Below are 18,366 nucleotides of genomic sequence, written 5' to 3' on the forward strand. Positions count from 1 at the left end.
GACTTGTATTTCAAGCCACGAGACACATCCTCGCAGAAGGCCATCTGGTGGGAACAGGTCCTACAGGGATGAGGAGGGGCAGCACTGATGTGGCTGTCACCTCCTGGGCTTGCTCCCTGCTGCAGCGCAGCCTAAAATCTTGTCTCCTTACCTCTGCACTGCACATCACACTACCTAGTTTAGTATCCCTTATCAGATCCAAAGTCTCCAAAGCAAGGGAGAGTCCACCAACGCTTGGGATACAGGGCTAAGCGCAGGAGTACCAGCCACGTGGCTCTCTTGCTCTACCTACTACAGTTTACTCCCTTCAGCTGGGGGAGGATTTTCACCCCAGGTACCTGTCCAATCTGACAAAATAAACTGAATGTCCCAAGTTGTACTGAGAACTTTCTTTCTTGGGATGTATAAGGAGAGTTAAAGCAACCCTCCAGAGCCACCAGTCTGAGCCACACTGTCACACAGAGCTTTCTTCTCAGAAAAACCTGAGCAACTGCAAAGCTGTTGCTGGGTGTAGTTTGCAGAATTTTACTATGGGGAATATTTGTCCCTCTTTGCCCACTCTTTCTCATTTTAAGATCTTTCATAATTTTGTTGCCCAACATGAATGCTGCATTCTTTAGCCTGCAAAGGACATCTGGGACTTGTTACTTACTTGCATAGAAAAGTCCTAGGATATAGTTTATCTGGCACACAGCACTAGAAAATATTTTACCATCAGTTGTTGAGCTCAAAAAAGTATTTCTCTAGATAGCCTTCTATCATTTATTTTTTGTAGCTTTTTATTTAATTCCACAGAAGTTTTAACTTCTAAGGGGAATATAGTAGAACTTTAAAAATAGAAATCTTCAAATCAATCAGCTTATTATGTTGGCAGTCCCCTAGTACATTGTTGTATGGTTGCAAGAAGTTGAAACTCTGCAGTAAATCTCCAGTAAAAGCAAACAACAAATTTATCTGGATAATAAGTATTTGAAAAGCATGAGATGGTGGAAAATAAAGTTTCATTTACTTTTAACTAACTGTTGTGTTAGATATTTGCTTTTTGTACTATTATTTTTTTCACTGAAAGTATTTGTAAAACCATTACAAGAAGTCTTGGGCCTGCTTAGGTACTTCCCGAGTAGAAGAGCATTCTAAAAATTAGACTAATACCACATGGCCCAAGCTAGAAAGATGGATTTTTTTATAGAAGACAAACTCTATTGCCTTGAGCCTCTGAATCAACTTCATTTTCTGCCTAATATATAACTATTAGTTGCACACTTATGAATAAACCCTCAAGATATCATTTGTAGAGTGTTATTTGAGTGGAAGAAAGAGAATGTTAAACTCTCCCAAATTTTCCATGAGAATACAAATCTATAAGCAACATATACACACAAACTAATGATAAAAATATATAAACACTATTCCCATTTTTTTCTACATCAGCTAAGGAGAAAGGTGAAGATTCTAATTATATCATTTAGAGCACTACATGTGGTATATACTGAAAGATGGATATAATACTTGAGCAATATAGAATATAATCTTGTGTTTCTTCACTATTTTCACAAACAGAGATATATGCTTATAAGAAAATCAGGATGTGCTTGTATATATATAATTATGTATATATAAATATATGTGTGTATATATACACATGTAGGTATATGTATGTATTTGGGGAACAGTATGAGGTAGTAACAGATATGTCAATTTATATTCAATGAGCCCAAAGAGCTGGGAAGAAAGAATGTGATACAGAGTTGTAAAACTTTCAGTTCATGCAGTGATTAACTGAAAATCAAGCTAAAGGGACCTCACATTTTTTGCCATCATTTCCATTATTCCAAATGACTACTCAAAATGCATAAAGAATACTTTAAAATATCTCCATTAGAATGTCAGGAGGAGACTCCAGGGAATGCAGTTATCTTCTCATTTTACCATTTTATACCTTCTGTTCCTCCATATAAATGGCAAACTGCAACTGGCACCTGAGAAAGTGTGTTAAAGCACACTAGAAGTATGGGAGTAATGTTGATAAATGCAAGCAGCCTGCCTGAAGGAATACCAACTTCATGTGGCTCATCTGTTTTCAAATGTGTATATCTATCCAAAAAGAGACATGTTAAGGTAGCTTTTACCACTAAGTCAGTTCTGAGAAAATAAGTTTAAATGAAGTGTGGAAGTGCCTACTGATAACCTTAGAGAAAAAAGCCCCTTAGGATAATTCTGTAATTAAAATCCAAAATCTTAAAAAACAAAAATAAGGTTTAGCTTTAAACAGAAGTTTCAGTATCCAGAAATTTTAGATAGCAGATATAGCCTTAACTTTTTTTTTATGAAAAATTATTCTTACAGTATGAGTTGTTGTTTCTTTTTTCTAACACTATACAAATATGCCAAAGTATATTTCCCCTTTTTTCAGTAAAGCATCTAAACTTACTAAATACAAGCTCACCTGTAAAAGTACCACTACATGAACTGATCTGAAGTCAGACTTTAGACTATTTTATTTTATTGTTGCATTATTCTTTCAGATCAGTCTGTCTTTATTGGAGGCAACATACTCCATATATTTATTGGGATTTAAAATTCAAATTTTTGAATACAAAAATAAAATATGTTGGTCAAATTCCTCTCTCTCTCTCTTACATGCACATACTTACATACACATATATTCAGACAAGCAAATGCAACATTGATAAAAATTGTGTGACTGTGGAGGTGGAAAGCCTTTGGGATATGATCAATGTCTGCAAGATTAGAAGAAATTATAAAACATATGGGGATGTACACTGCTGAAAGGGATATTCTAGCTGGTTTACATGCTTGGATTTTTAGCGTACGTTGTGAAGGTGGATGTGATGTTTGCCACTCATAGATAAGAAAATAAACAAGCTGTGAACCAGTCTTCATCTCCTGAGTACGGGTAAAAGGAATCACAGGAAAGGATGCACTGTTAGCCTGAACCCAAAGGATAAAATGTGAGAACATGTAGCTTGCTTAGGTACGGTTGTCTCTGGCTTCTGCTAGGCAAGTGCATCAAAGCAGCTGCAGTCTGTAGCAGAGTGAGATTTTGATATAGCAAAGAGTTGCATGTGAGAGCTCATATGGGAACAACAGCATGTCTAAAATTCCTCTGTTAATTTGAAGCTCTCAAATATTGTCTTCAAAACACATGAGGCATGTGCACATGTGCACATGTACTATAAGACAGCACCTAGCCCATTGCACACGCCGTTCCATTATTTCTGTGCCCATTGCTTTTGCTGCCTGCCAGCAAGAGGAGGAAGAGGCCTCTTGCAAGGTCATCAGGCATGGGGCTGGGCACGCGCTGAGGTTGCACCTTGCTCTCCAGCCACTGCGCAACGAAGTCAACTGGCCTGCGGTCTGTTGGGGGACCCAGCAGCTTCCACTGGGGCACCTCCACCTGCTTCTGTGGGCAAAGAACACTAGAGCCAGTCAATACAGAGGTTCCTGTGGTATTTCGTTCATACAGCTATATAGGTTTGGCCCCACAAAACCAGGTGGCTTTTTTAAGCATACCAGGTAACTCCCCCAGATTTGGGGGTAAAAACAGCCTCAGTTATGAAACCTTGTTCTTATCCAGTCTTTTAACTCTGGATTGGGAAAAAAAATGTTCTGAAGTCTTAAACATTTACTTTAAAGGGAAATGAGAATGTTTCTGTGAACCAAGAAAAAAATCAGTCAAATCATTTTTTCATCATATTAAAAATATTCTAATTCAAAATTTTGCTTTTGCTGCCCTAGATCAAAGAGTTTGTTGATGTGTTACCACTTAAAACTTTTTTTTTTTTACTTAAATCTGCTGAATATTCATGCGCCAGAGGTATTTAAGAAAGATGGGTTAGTCAAGAAAAGTTATTAATTCTTAAACTGCAAGTAGGTTGGGCCCAGTCCTTTTCTTGCTTGCTGTATGCCCAGCCTTTTACCCAGGGAAGTTTGAAGGTTTGAGGGGTTTCTGTCACTTAGAGTAGGGCTAGTTATATGCCTGAGGATTTTTTTCTGTCGAAAAAGTACTACAAGTGCAACTACTGCTCACTGCTGAGAGAACATTCCTTTTAGCTCAAAAAGATGTCTATAGTTTGGAAATGAAATAGTAGGGTTTTAGTTACAAGATCTGTAAGCGCTGAAGTTTATTAAAGGGAAGCAATCACATAACCAGGATGAGTTTTTATCCCTTTTGATTTTTTTTCAAAAAACCCACCTATAGTTTAATTTTAGGACTACATCTTTGGCAGCTAATATACATTCAAAATGTTGGTTAAATGAGTAAGTAGTTCCTTTAAAGTTTTTTTAATAGCTTCTTCAGAGTATTTTACAAAGAACCTAGGTTTTAGCATCACCTGATTATTGTTTCATCTTTGTAAGAGCTGACAACAGTGTCACGAAATTCACACTAAAATAGGTAATATATATTTAATCGTTATTTCCACTAATGCAAATGTGCACTTTTCAGGAGCCGAAACAAAAACTTGTGTGACTAGCCTGCTCTCCACAAACCCTGTTGAGGACTCTGCTTTAAAATGCATATGTCTATGCTCACAGCAGCTATGGAAAAATCAGAATGGCACACATGCTAAAATGTAAAGAAAGTTACAATTCTAAACCTCTCTTGCAATGAGTGGTCAGAGACCTCCACACAGCTGCAGACGGGTCACTTTAAGCATCCATACCACCTCATTTAGAGCCACTGGATAGTTCAGTTCTCATTCGCTTATTCTTAGACTTTATTTGCAAGTAAAATACTTTCATGGTGTCAGGTGGGATGGAGGTTTGCAATACATTAAGTCACCTTGTGTGATCCATGTGAGGTGCTTTACCCCATTCAAATGTGGAACTAGCTGCAGTAACCACAACCAGCCTGAAGAGCTGAAAAAATATGACTGGATAGTAATGACACATAATAAAATCAATTCCAGTGAGCACTCTCAGGCCTCCACTGAAAATCCAGTGAAACTACTGAAAATTCTTGTTTGTCCTCTTACACCTCTAAATCCAAGAGGGCTGCAGTGAGTGTAAGGGGAAGGAACCACATGAGCAGACACACAGGTCTGTCATGGCTGTCATGGCTTAAATCATGTTTTCTTTGTGGTGGAGCTTCTCCCAATCTCTTGCCAAAAACAATTTGAGAAACAATCTTTTATGGGAAGTCATAGCAATTTTCAGAATATACTTAGAAATATACTTAGACTTTTCTATAGTGAGTGCATGATCTGATTTATGCATACTTAAAAGTTCTCTTTAAATATGTTAACGTGACAAAAGTTGTCAGAGGTATGAAAAAATAATAGAACAAAGTTTTAAAGCAGATATATTTTACAGTTTCTCATGAACTGTCTACATGTCTACAGACATTCCTACATATGTATTTAAAATTATAAAGCTCATTTAATGTGAATGTGATTCTCTTTATGATGTTGTTCAGGCCTTCCATCATTTGACATTGTGAACTTCCAAAATATTTTTTTCACATTATCTGTTTTACAAGCATTGGTTCAGGTTTCTCAGATTTGTGAATGAAGCTTAGTGAGAATTGATTACCCTTTCCTAAATAAGAATCCTAATGGATGTGAGCTGCTGTTCATGTGGTGAAAGTCAAGCCTGATTACATTTAACTTCCACAGTCTTGTATCTGCCAAGATACTATTTAGAACCTCGACTAGGAGTCCCTCTTCATTAAGATTCCCACATTTAAAATCTAGCATAGCGAAGAAAAGCAAAGAGCTAGTCTGTCCCTAAGGACTGTCCTTCTGATAGGATAAAATACCTCCCTATCAATCATGGATGATATTTCCTCAGGACTGAGACCTAGATTTTTGTAGTACTCTCAGCCAGAGTTAGTAGATTGATCAGCAGTCACAGCCTTCTGTATGCAATGACCTTGACTGCACTTTCTGATATTTTATTGCTATTACCTTAAATTTATTTTCCTGTCCTATAGAATCAACTATTTTAGCCCTTTTCATAAGCAGCATAACAACTTACAAAAATGCTGACATACCCAAATTGCTTTAAAGGAGAGACAATCTGTCTCTATGCCTTGCAATGTAGTATCATTACTTCTCAATAATATCTTCCCACAGTTCTTACCTGCAGGCTTGATGATGTTGTAGGGTAGAGAGCTCTCAAAATTTAAAATTCCAATTTAAAAATATCACTTTTCCTACAGAAAAATAATATCTGATTAAGATAATCTGTAAATTTTTCAAAAAATGTTGATGTTCCCTGTAGTCATCTGCAGTTGATTAAATGCAAGCATCACTGATACAGGACTACATCCACACGTGAAAATATCCACCAAGGACATCTTAACATTGAAAAGTCATAATTTTCACTGTGAAGTAGTCCAAGAAGTGATACCATTGAAAGACCTATTTCCTTTCAAAGGCTGTCTCCACGGAAAATAAATATTTTGTTTGGAAACAAATGGTACTTCCATACCTGCTTGTATGATTTTTTGCTGCTGTCCAAGGTTTCCATTTGCAAAGAAGAATCACGTTCTTTAAACCTGAAAACATTCTTTTTCTTATTATGAGAGTAGGTGAGAGACTGAAACATAAAGAATGGATAAAAGAGAGAAAAAAAATAAAGTATTTATGAGATAGCACCACACGTGCCTTTGTAGCATGCTGCATTCAGTCTGACCCAGAAAAAGGTAGATGCCCTAGAGACTCTATGAGAGAATTTAAAGATGAGTTTTATGCTTTCGCAGGTAGAAAATACCGGTTTGCTCCAATATGCCGCTAGATGTATTTTCTGTTGTACTAATAGGCTCTCGAGACTGTAGTTGCCAGAGGAGGGACATTATTATGTTTTGCTCATTCTTAAACAGTTGATTTTTCCTGTAAAGAACTGATATGTATAGGATCCCAGAAGAACATAGCAAATATTATAAATCATTCACCAAAAAGAACTCAGAGCAACAAACGGATGCCACTATGAAGAACCTTACTCCTGCAGCTCCAAACTGCAGAACCCTGAGTAAGAGCGCTCTATCATCGTAGCACATCCCTATCTCCTACCTCCTACGAGACCTTCAGAAGATTTTCAAGATTTTCAAATCAATGACTCTCAATAATGGTAGCTATGCACTCCTAAAATCATGGCTATTTTACTGCTGACTTGGCAAGGTGAAAGCAGGGCTTCCACTCCTGTAGACCTTACTTGTTCAGATGGAAACACTCCCTCAGGAAGACTCAGAAAAGGTTTGCACAGAGGGGCTGACAGATCCCAAAGCTTGTTGGCAGGCCTCAAAAAAGCACAAATGCAACAAGAAAATTTCTTGTCCAACATCAAAATAAAAAGTAAAGGAGAAACTGCTCATACTTTTGAAGAATATTTAGGAGCAGCATAAAGCCACAGAGCCTGTGCTAAGTCATATGACCTCCTGAAAAATAGCCTAAGTTTCTTGTAGTAGGTCTGTGAGATTAGAATTACCACTATTAGAACTCACTGAAACATTTCCACTGGAGCAGTTTTTCATCTCAAAATGCTGATTCTACAAAATTAAAACATTTTGTGAGAACATGTTCACTCTGTTGTAAGGCTTAAAGGATACTGGGCAGACAGGTAGTCCAAGATTACTGCTGGGTGGGGCAAAACATTATGCAGCAGTTCAAACTAAGTGAAAAACAGCATTTCTAGACTGTGACTAAGATTCCTTGATCTATGGAGCTCAAGGCCCAAGCATCTTTCCCTTGAAAAAATTTATTAAACAATGTTTGTCAATCTATTTGGCAAAATATTTCCCAAAACATGCAAAAAAGGGGAGAACCAAACTTATGTTCTGTGCAATCTCAATTGCTTGTGGTCAGCAGCACACAAAATCTCTGCAAACAGCTTCCAACAGATTTTCTTCTCTCAGAATTGTAAGTACCTCCATGTAAAGAAAATTCATTCATTTTCATTTATGGATTAATCCCGTGCTTGTCCTAGTTAATGACAAAATATTATATTAACTCTAAGTGATGAGAAATCAGGCTTTAAATAGGTTGAAACAGTCACAGTAAATGTAAGATAGTTTTCCAACATTTATAGATAAGTTATTCAGATAAAAAAAAAAAAAGATTAAACTTTAATTGTACAAAGTGTGGACAAATGTTAACATTCCATATTATATATTGTTAGTTTGACTGATAAGACAAAAATTTTTGACTGATAAGACAAAAAGTAAACAAAATTTTTCAGTAGTTTAGTTCAGTTGATTTCTACAATTGATTGATCGTATCATAATGAATTTAAACTGCAGAAGAGTATTTTGGGAGGTTTAATGCCTGAAAATTCTGGGTCAAGTTCTTGGTTAGTGTAGGGAAAGCATTTCCCTCTCGGTTAGTAGAGAAACGTCCATCTATACCAGCAGACAATGAGGTATGTACATTCTGCTGCTGCAAAAACAAGAACATAGACTTCATTCTTTTTTAATCAGTATCTCAGATGTAAGAATCTGTTTTATTAGCTAGACTATTGTCTTTTATCCTTTGTGCAACATTTAACATGCTGTTTAAATAGAATATTTTCTTTCATACTTTCAGGTAGTGATAACTAGGGTGTAATTCATCTTATTAATCCTCTTAGTTTCCCTTGTTTGCATGACTAATGTCACTGGTTACATGGCTGATGCTCACATATGGCTCCATTGTCCCATTGTCTTCTCCACTAAGCTTAAAATCAACAACTGACTTTTCTATCTTTCCAATCTTGGATTTCACCTTACATGCTGTTCAGCTTTTAGAGGGCGTGTGAAACTCGCTCAGAAACAAAGTAGTAGTTCATGTTTACCTCTGAAAGAAGCAATTACCTGTCTCTCATTTCCAGTAATCCATGTCTATGGGTAAACATTGATTAAAAAAAAAAAAAAAAAAAAAAAAAAAAAAAACCTTTGTAGAAAGTGAATTAACTTCCTTACTGCTCAAAATCTTTTATTAGTAATAACACTTCTTTGTTTATATTCTTGTTATCTACCTAACCTTTTACTTCTGCAAAAAATATTCTGCACTGTGTAAAAGCAAGTGGCTAATGGCTTTTCCCTGAAGTGTGACTATCAGGCACACTGCAAACCAGACTGCCAGAAGAGAAGAATAAAGACACATTTATTCTCTGTCTCTATTCTCCCTCAGCCTTAAAACAGGTTTACTGACTTCTTCTGCAAAGAGGGAAGGGAAGGGAAGGGAAGGGAAGGGAAGGGAAGGGAAGGGAAGGGAAGGGAAGGGAAGGGAAGGGAAGGGAAGGGAAGGGAAGGGGATGTTCTGCTCGTGTTTCAGAGGATGAGAAAGACTGACAGGTGGGTAGGACTGGATGGAATCACGTAGATCACTGAATCTAGTTTTCTGCTACTACCTGTGCCACATCATAAAAATATTCTTATAGGAATAAAAAAATTAAGCTGTCTGCTTTGAGAATTCCATTTTTAATATTTAAACAAATACAAATGCCCACATGCATCTTTCAGTTCTCAGTATTGCTTTTATAGTATGGAACTTCATTATACTGTATTGTAATTGAGTTTTGATTGATCCTTAAAGTAAGTTCAATTTACTTTAAGAAAAAGAGACTCTGAGACTCTAAGATGATTCAATTTGAAATACAAATTTAATAATTAAAAAGTCCTTATGAGCCTTGCATTTACCTTAAATCTTTCTTTTATAATTTCATTCCTTTAAATAATTTTCGTTTCAGTATTGCAACTCATTTTTTTGCTTCTGTGGAGATAATTACTAAAGTACCACATTTGCCATTTCCATCACATGGAATACACTTCTAATGGGTTTGCAGTTGCCTATATTAATTTATACTGGTATAATTCATATTTTAATTCATACAGTTTGCAAAAATATTTGAGGTATTACATATGTTCCTACAACTACTGACTTCTCCTATAGTTTTCTAAAAATGAAAATTACTTAATGATGTTAAAAAATACATTCTTAAATGTATGATGCCCAGCATGAATCACCATTTTATGCTGCAAAATCTATGCTCATGTTGGTTGTACTTCTTTAACAGAAAATTATTAATGGCTTCGTACTACAAGGACACCAGGCATGGTTTGGGATCCTTTCGTGAAATGCACAGCACAAACACAAGACAAAACACTCCCCACCTCAGAGACTCACAATATGAAATTAAACATTAAATCTCCTCTCTCCCGGAAGGCTTTTTCTTTTTCAACAGATAACCAAGACCTCATGTATCTCCTTTACAGACTGTCACCATAAAAGATGCAATGCAGGAAGAGAAAATGGAAAGTGGATGCTCCCTAAGTGTCTTTCCAGGAACTGCACAAAAAAAATGCATGTCAGGATCCATGAATTCTGCAATCATGGATAATTCAGAAATGCATGCAATGAATAAATGCAGGGTAAGCTCTTTAACTGGATAGACAACACAATTAATATCCAGATGACCTACGAAGTCCAATGGTGCAAATGTGTACTCAGCATTTTATTAGTAGATTAGCTTTAAAAATCTTGGTGGAAGAGCAGAACTATTTTTAGGCTGAAAAAAAAATAAAAGAGTTTCTGAATTATTCGTATGTGTCTTCTTACATTATCATTTGCTGATTTTACAAAGTTTATCATCAATTGCATGGGGTCTAAGCCTCTGCCCACCTTAAAGTCATTAGTTTTTGACACCAGCTTTTACCATAACAGATGTTGTATCTTATATTCAAGGTCTATGCACTCAAACATTTGATGAATGGGATGCTAAATTATTCTCTTTTTTTGCTCCTTTTGTCTGCATAGGTGTGCTCTTGCATAATTTGGCCTACAATAACCCATTTAAAACTATTCAGGGGATTTTTATTTTGTTTAATTTTGATTTGAATCAAAGTTTAGCAGGCAAGAGTCTCCTAATTTTAGTTCTGATTCCCCAGGATTTAAAAAAAACTTTCAAAAGTCACTTCATACTAGAGAAAATGAGACGATAGTCTTAGGCAATAGACAGAGCAAACACCCATTTTTAACAGTAAACACTCATTCTAAATAGTATCATTGTAAGGCTATTCAGGCAATGAGCAGGAGACTGAACATCATAATTTTCATTTTTGTTTGTATGTCAGTATATCAGGGTCATGTCAGCAGCAGTGCCTGCCTTGCTGTTTGACATGTTCAGAAGAGGAGTGGCAAATGGAAATATTGCTCTGAGGCAGAAAGCTGACACCTACGATTTAATTTCTGATAGATAAGAGATGTATTTTCTGCAAGCAAGGAGAGTTTTGAACTGAGGGACAACATTTTAAATTTCATTGCACACACATCCCTCAAATTCTGTCACCGCCCACTTTCTTATAGAAAAATGTCATCGATCTTAGAGAAAGTGTCGACAATTAAAGTTCTTTTTAAACCCAGGAACACTTCTACACATGAGACTAATTGTTGATAATTGAAATGAGCTGTTTCTTTTCAAAGCAGTACACTGTTATACTGTTTCAGGACTGCCAGATGGTTATTTTTCACTATGGCAAGATTAATCTTGGTTTTGCACAATGTTGTGCTTGGTTTTAGGATGAAGGCCACAATCACAGGGATTTTGAAGACTGTAGAAAGAAAAATGAATTGCACAGGATTGTGGTTTGAAAAACCATTCCAGTATTTGTTAGCTAAAATTGCCCCACTCGAAGTAAAATTTAAACCCCTTAGCTTCTCTGATTTCTCATCTTCCTGCAACTTGAGCAGGGATGTGGTCAGACCATGAGGAGCACAGGAGCTGCAGCCCCAATCTACGCAGGAATTAAGCACTTTCCCTGGTGAGCATTGCACCACGTCTATTTTAGGCACCCATCCCTCCTCCTGCATGCTGAAGGCACTCAGACTGCCTGCGAGATACCCGTCCAGAGCTGGGCTCCCTGAAAGTGCTCTGTGGAAAACAGAGCTACCTGAGCCAGGAACATCCCGGGGCAGTAATGTCTTTGTGGCAGTCTCTCCTCTGCTTGGGCTGCTGGCTGCAGAGACACGTCTCACATGGAGTACCTTCACCCACGGCCCCAGTCCCACTCCTGAGAGTGAGCACAGAAACCTTTTCTTTCAGAAATAGAGCAAGGCAAAGTGTCTCTGTATCTTAAATGGAAAAGGAAGAAAGAAGAGGGGAATCTCACTCTTGCTTGCCCACATAGCATCTTCCTTTACTTAAGTGCCCTCAACTGGAAAACTCCTTCAGCAAACGGTTCAGCTCCTGCCTGCAGGGATACAAAGCAATTTTTGGTAAGGATACTCTCAGTTTTTCCACATGAAGCCACTATAGCATACCTAAAAAACCTGTGTCACACATTGTTCAGCAAGTTACAGAATGGGAAGGACCACGCTTTTTCCCCACCAACCGCAAAGTTAAGAGACTTTTTTCAATATTTATGTTATGCATTATAAATAATGGTAATGCTCAATAAATTTCAGAAGTAGATAGGGACAACATTATACTTACAATGAAAGATCTAGCTTGGAGCTTCTTGACTTTTTGAACAACCAACATTTCCACTTTAGTATTGTTGTAGTATAGCTTTTACATATGAATTTATATGATATTATTCATTACTCTCTTGCCTTCCTTGAACTGGATAAAAAACCCACTAGTTACAGTTCAGTCTCCCATTTCTGTATCTTCTGATGAAATACTATTTCATAACCACAGCAGCATTCCTCAGAAGCTGTTTCTTAGTCTTCCACAAGTAAGAATATATTTCAGACTGCTTTTCTAGTTCACATAACATCTGACAAACAAACATACTGTTTGTGTATATAACAAACAATATATAACAAAACTCTATGAAACTGTTTGTCTGGTATATTACTAATAAACTACTATTTTTAAAATTCATTTTAATATAAGCCTCTAGATAAAACTGACAAGGAAACTTATCTCTGTCCACATTTGCTGGTGCCTCAAATCTTCAAGTATTTCAGTAATAAGGGAGACTAGGGAGGCCAAATGACAGTGATAATGACAAAAACACTCTCCTTCAAAAATATCCTTTAACTTTCTTAATGTGTCTCTTATCTATTCTTTCTACGACCACAGTATCAATCAAGCAGCAGGGATACTTATCAAAACAGGCAAGTACATACTAAAATCAAACCTAGAGTAAGAGGTGTAGTTTCAGTGACTTCCATAAGGTTGTATTAGGGCTGAATCAGCCTTGAGTATTTAAACTTCATATGAATAACTAGCTCCGAAGGCACTAAAGGACTGCAATAGTTTTTAAATCTATTGTGTCCTACATACTGCATATGAGTAATAGCATTTCAATTAGTGGAAAGTAGTTCTTCCTTTAAAAGCATACAGTCAGCATTTTAAAAATTAGTTTTGTGAGCTTTTACTCCCTCTGTGGATTTTATAGTGTTTTCTTATAACACGAAACTGAAATGCCATCTTTTTTCAGCCAGTCTTGTGATTTCTATGACTTACAGGTTTTGTGACATCTCTTTGTAAATGATATAGAAGTAAAAAACTTTCACAGAAGTAATCACATAGGACTTCTGGTCCAAGGACTGTCTTTGTCCACATATGAGCCTGCAATCTTTAAACTGGTAGTATATTTGGTTTATTACCACACCTCCAAATCATACATTCCCTTAAATTTCATCCATCATTCATCACTTGTAAATACATTTCAGTATTTGATAATGTTTAGCTCTTGGCAACAGCTTAACAGTATACTAGATTATCATTAGACTTACTGAGTCAGATTCAATTACCCTTCTTCATATTGAGCACAGCTATTCTTTTCAAATAGCTATTCTAGTTTCAATGGAATTACCTATGAGGTAGAGAAACATTTTTTTTCCCACAAAATTGTGCATTTTTCTTGCACAAAATTTGTATTAGCTGTTTGCCTCCTGCAGATATTTGCTGGTTATCTGTAATGTTGCACCATATTTGTTCTTGCTTTATACTCTTGGTTCTTTGTTAAACCCCACAAGTAAAGGCTATTCTTTGCGTGTAGGAGCTATCCAGTGTAGCTAAGCAGAAAGCATATGGAAACAGCAATACTGGAGAGGGGAAAAAGGCGCACACCTGGGAAGCTAGCCTGACCGCTAACTCAGCAGAACAGCAATAGTGATCCTCCTCCTCCCACAGCGAACTACCTTTTTTATAAGATTAAAAGTGTTTCTTTAAAGTCCAACAAGTGTTTATGTGGCCTACATCTCTTCATGTGTAAAATGACACTGACCGAATAGAGAGCAAAGATTTTTCTGTTAAAGAACTTGAAAATTTTTTTCTTCTCTAGGAACAATGAACTACAAAAATCCGTATTCATGAAGTAATGTCAAAGAGTAAATCTCAGGAAGCATGGTACAAGGGGATAAACAAGCAAAACTCTAAAGGTATAGAGGAGTAAATCAATAATAAAATATAATCTGAAGATACAGTCTCATTGAATACTGCTGTGTTAAACTGTATTCAAATGAGAGCCAAGAAGATTCTTGGTCATGGACCTGCAAGCACTACCGGCATGAAATAAGGTACACAGACTGATTTTTGCTGTACAAAGTTTTAATTGCAATTTTTCAGACTCAGGGGTGTGTGTGAATTTGTCTATGTTTCTTATGTTCTTACATTTTTAAGTTAGATTCCCTCTAAAACTCTTAAGACTAAGTATGAAGTAGGATACCTTCTGCTAAGGTGCAAAACTGCCAGCACAGCCTTAGGAGAACAGGACCTGCTGAGGTTTAACGCCTAAGGGGAAATGTGTTGGTCCCTTAGCTAAGCTATGGCTGAGCCAAAGCTCACAGAAGTTCCCAAAAAGTAGGGCAGTCTAGTGGGGTAGTGCACAGGCGACCTTACCAAATGCCAGAATCTGCCTGTGCCTGAGCATCCCAAGGGACAGACCACATAGGTTGGAGACACTGGGGAAGAGGAGCTGCAGGAGCTGCTCTTGGGCAGCTCTTGGGCACTTTCCGTGAGGGGCGGGCAAAGGAACAACACAGAGGCACCCTAGCCAAAGGTGCCAAAACTGGTGTGGCTCTTTTTCCATTGCTGGTTTGCAACCAGAAAGGAGAGCAAGATTCAAAGATGCAGTAAAAAAAGAGCTTTGATGGAGTCTAACCCCCCATTGTTTCCAGCAAAATCCAAGATAAATCTATAAAATGGAAAAGATTTTTATTCTGAGAAAGTTAAACTGCCAACAAGCTCTTAGCTAACAATCCAGGCAGAAAAGTAGCCAGCATCAACACTGCAGCAACAGATTAAGTTTAAAGGCAAATTATTGTTTTGAATTTGGTAGTTTTACTGGACAATTCAATTAAAAAGCTGTTTTTACTTAGACCAATATCAGTTATTATATGGAATATAACTGTATTCATTCTGATTTTTCCCTTAAATATTTTTAGAGACAGATTTTAAATTGCTTATAAAGTATATAAGCAGCATACATTTCTAATTGTGACCTACTTTATGAATTACCTAAAGTTAATCCTAAATTTCAGTGTCATTTGAAATGGATATTCTACTTGTTTGGTCATCACTGTAAAGCTGGGGCATATATAACCAAGTCACAATGTGGAGAACAAGGTTTAGTCACTCTTTTTTGGTAATATTATTAGCTACATTTTCTAGCACTTCTCTAGTTTTGTTTGCATTTTTTTTCTTATTTTACTTTAATGCTAAGATTGTTTCTCCCCCAATCTCCTATCCCTTAAGTCAAAAGGTGCTGAAAGGAGCACCTGGTCCATTTTCAAAGGAATGAGCTAAGAGACACTGTTTGAATGAGAAAGACATCTGAAAATCATTTTTTAATATTCTAAAAGTCTTTCTCTAAACTGAACAAGTTCTCTTAAATGCTTCATTACAGTTATTCTGGCAATCATTTACCAGATTGCCATATGGTGCCAATAAATAAACCTTCACTAGATGGTCATTGTCCCCTACAACAGACATAAACGCTTGTTAATTAAACCTAATTAAGCCAATAGCTTACATATTGGAAACACATGCTGACCAATTAGCTAACCAAAGTTGCCATGGCCAAGTTTCCATTTTTTTTGGTGGACTGCAACATCTCAAAGACAGGCACATTAAAGAAAGAGCCAGGGAAGATGGCGGGGGGGGGGGGGGGATGTCTGTACACAGGTGCAACCCTAAAGTCCATACAGATGTCAGGCTGATTGACTTGGTGGTCTGAAATCTGGTAACATTTCTCGTACAGAGACTTTGTCCAGCGAAAGCATCTCAGAAGGATTGCACACAAGCTTACCACCTCCTCAAGGGATGCAGTCAGGGACAGGAAGCGCATGCAGAGCAATCTGGCATGGCGCTGCACAAACCCATGGGCAGATGCTGTCCACCCCCACAACCTCAGAGCCTGCTATGGTCCATTACAAGCCCTGCAGCCCATTGGCAGGACACCATGGGGGTTTTCAGCAAGAACCCTCAGTCACGCACAGCTTTCAACATCAGCAGCAGTTCATTTTCAGCTTTTTTCATAATTAGGTTAATATCGTGCCAACTCAGTCATCACCCTTTTATACATTAACAGCATCATCTGATGTGCCAGGTAGCAGTGGAATGACAGGTAATGGTACGTAACAGCAGTCCAGCTGTCTACTGTGTAAAAAAAGGCATATTCTCGTTTGGTGACTGAGCTGCCCACTGTTTGCAGTGCAAAAACGTTTCTTAATACAAAACACATAGTACAAAAACAGTATGGTGGGGTTATATTTGCAGGAGGTTATGCTGTTAATAAACTTACTTTCCTTTTCCTTTGACTCAGCTCATACATGATACAATAATATCTATATAATGTAGTAGTGCCTCGATCCTTGTTTCAGAAGCAGAAGGGCTAAAAACAACTGTTTAAAGAATAGAAAACTTGGATCCTACAGAAACAATAATTTTTGTTTTAACCTGTAAATTTAATAGTCTTATATTTGGAAAATGCAAACAGCCGTATTCTAGAATATATTTAATTCAATGCAAAATTTAATTCAAATGTCTCAATGCAGCTAAATATTTGTATGAAATGTCTCGTTTTTATGAATATTATATTAGAAACATTTATTGGCAATTTCAATTAGTCTGCATTTATATGCAATATTATAACGCAAAATTGCATACATTTCCAGTTACTATAAAAGAACTGAACTGATTTATAATGTTTAAGGTTACAGCAATAAAGTCATTATGCCAGAGTAATGGGACAACAATGGCTGATTTACACATAATTGCCTTTGCTCAGGAATACAAGAGGTAGTTGTGTAAAACTTAGAATATAGGGCCTAGTTATTGTGAAGTTATGACCAAATGATGAACTAGGTCACAACACCACCTAATACAAAATAACAGAAGTTTACCAGAAAAATGCATGAAATTCTTCTTGTTGATATTAATTTGAATTGTTCCCTAGACCCCACAATGTGGGACACCACCATGTTCAGATGCTTCTGCCAGTATTCTAGTTGTCTAGAAATGCAGCTAGACAGTAAAAGTATGAATGTACTCTAGGTAATGCTAATTTATTGTCAATGTTGCTTTATCCCTTCTGATTTTTGAGAAGCAGCAAATAAAAGGAAATCACTTCTTTAGACACTTTTTTTTCTTCGGTAGAAAGTGACTGGAGACAAGGATAACTTTAAGAGGCCAGAACAGACCTTAGGGGTTTTAGGGAGAACATTAATTTTGCTTGCTTTCTGAAAAAAGTATATTTCAATTCTTTTTCCTCCAAACGGTAACAGAGAAATAAATTTTTAACCTCAACCGTGCTATTTTCTCTGGGTCAAAGCAAACCAACACATAACATGGACAATCTAAAACAAACTCTTGCTTACAGAATTAGTAATTAGTTACAGAATAGTCAGTTAAGTTTGTAGCTTGTAGTATTCTAGAAACAAAGATTTTCAGGTAAGTTATGTCTACCAGTTTTCTAATGCACCCTCTTTAAGAGTTAGATGGTTTCCTTCATTACTTACCTATGCCTGGTACACTTACAGAGATTATTTTCCAATTAAATGTATTTGTTTAAAATATATGTAAAATATGCTGCATTATTTTACATGAAGGTTCTGCAAGTCTTGTATCAAAATACATGTATGACTAATAATTCTAGAAACTATGATTGCAAGATAGCAGTCATGTTCATGGGGTTGCAGATACAATGAGATATACTTACAGCTTTACAGAACTCTGAAGAACTTTTATAAACTCTGCTGAGACCTTACAGAAAATCAGCAATTGCTGCAAGCAAGTGCAGGTGAAGAGCAGTAACCCTCATCATCCCATTGATAAAATACCTATCGCAAATCTTCACTGGACTTTTTTTAAAAGAGGATTATTCCTCCTGCACAGTATCATTTCTTTCTGAATCTGCAGATTTTTCCTGGAAACTTCACCACCATTTTCTTGAGAAAGTATTCTACTTTTCAGATC

This window comes from Rhea pennata, chromosome Z, assembly GCF_028389875.1.
Source record: "Rhea pennata isolate bPtePen1 chromosome Z, bPtePen1.pri, whole genome shotgun sequence".
Taxonomy (NCBI): Eukaryota; Metazoa; Chordata; class Aves; order Rheiformes; family Rheidae; genus Rhea; species Rhea pennata.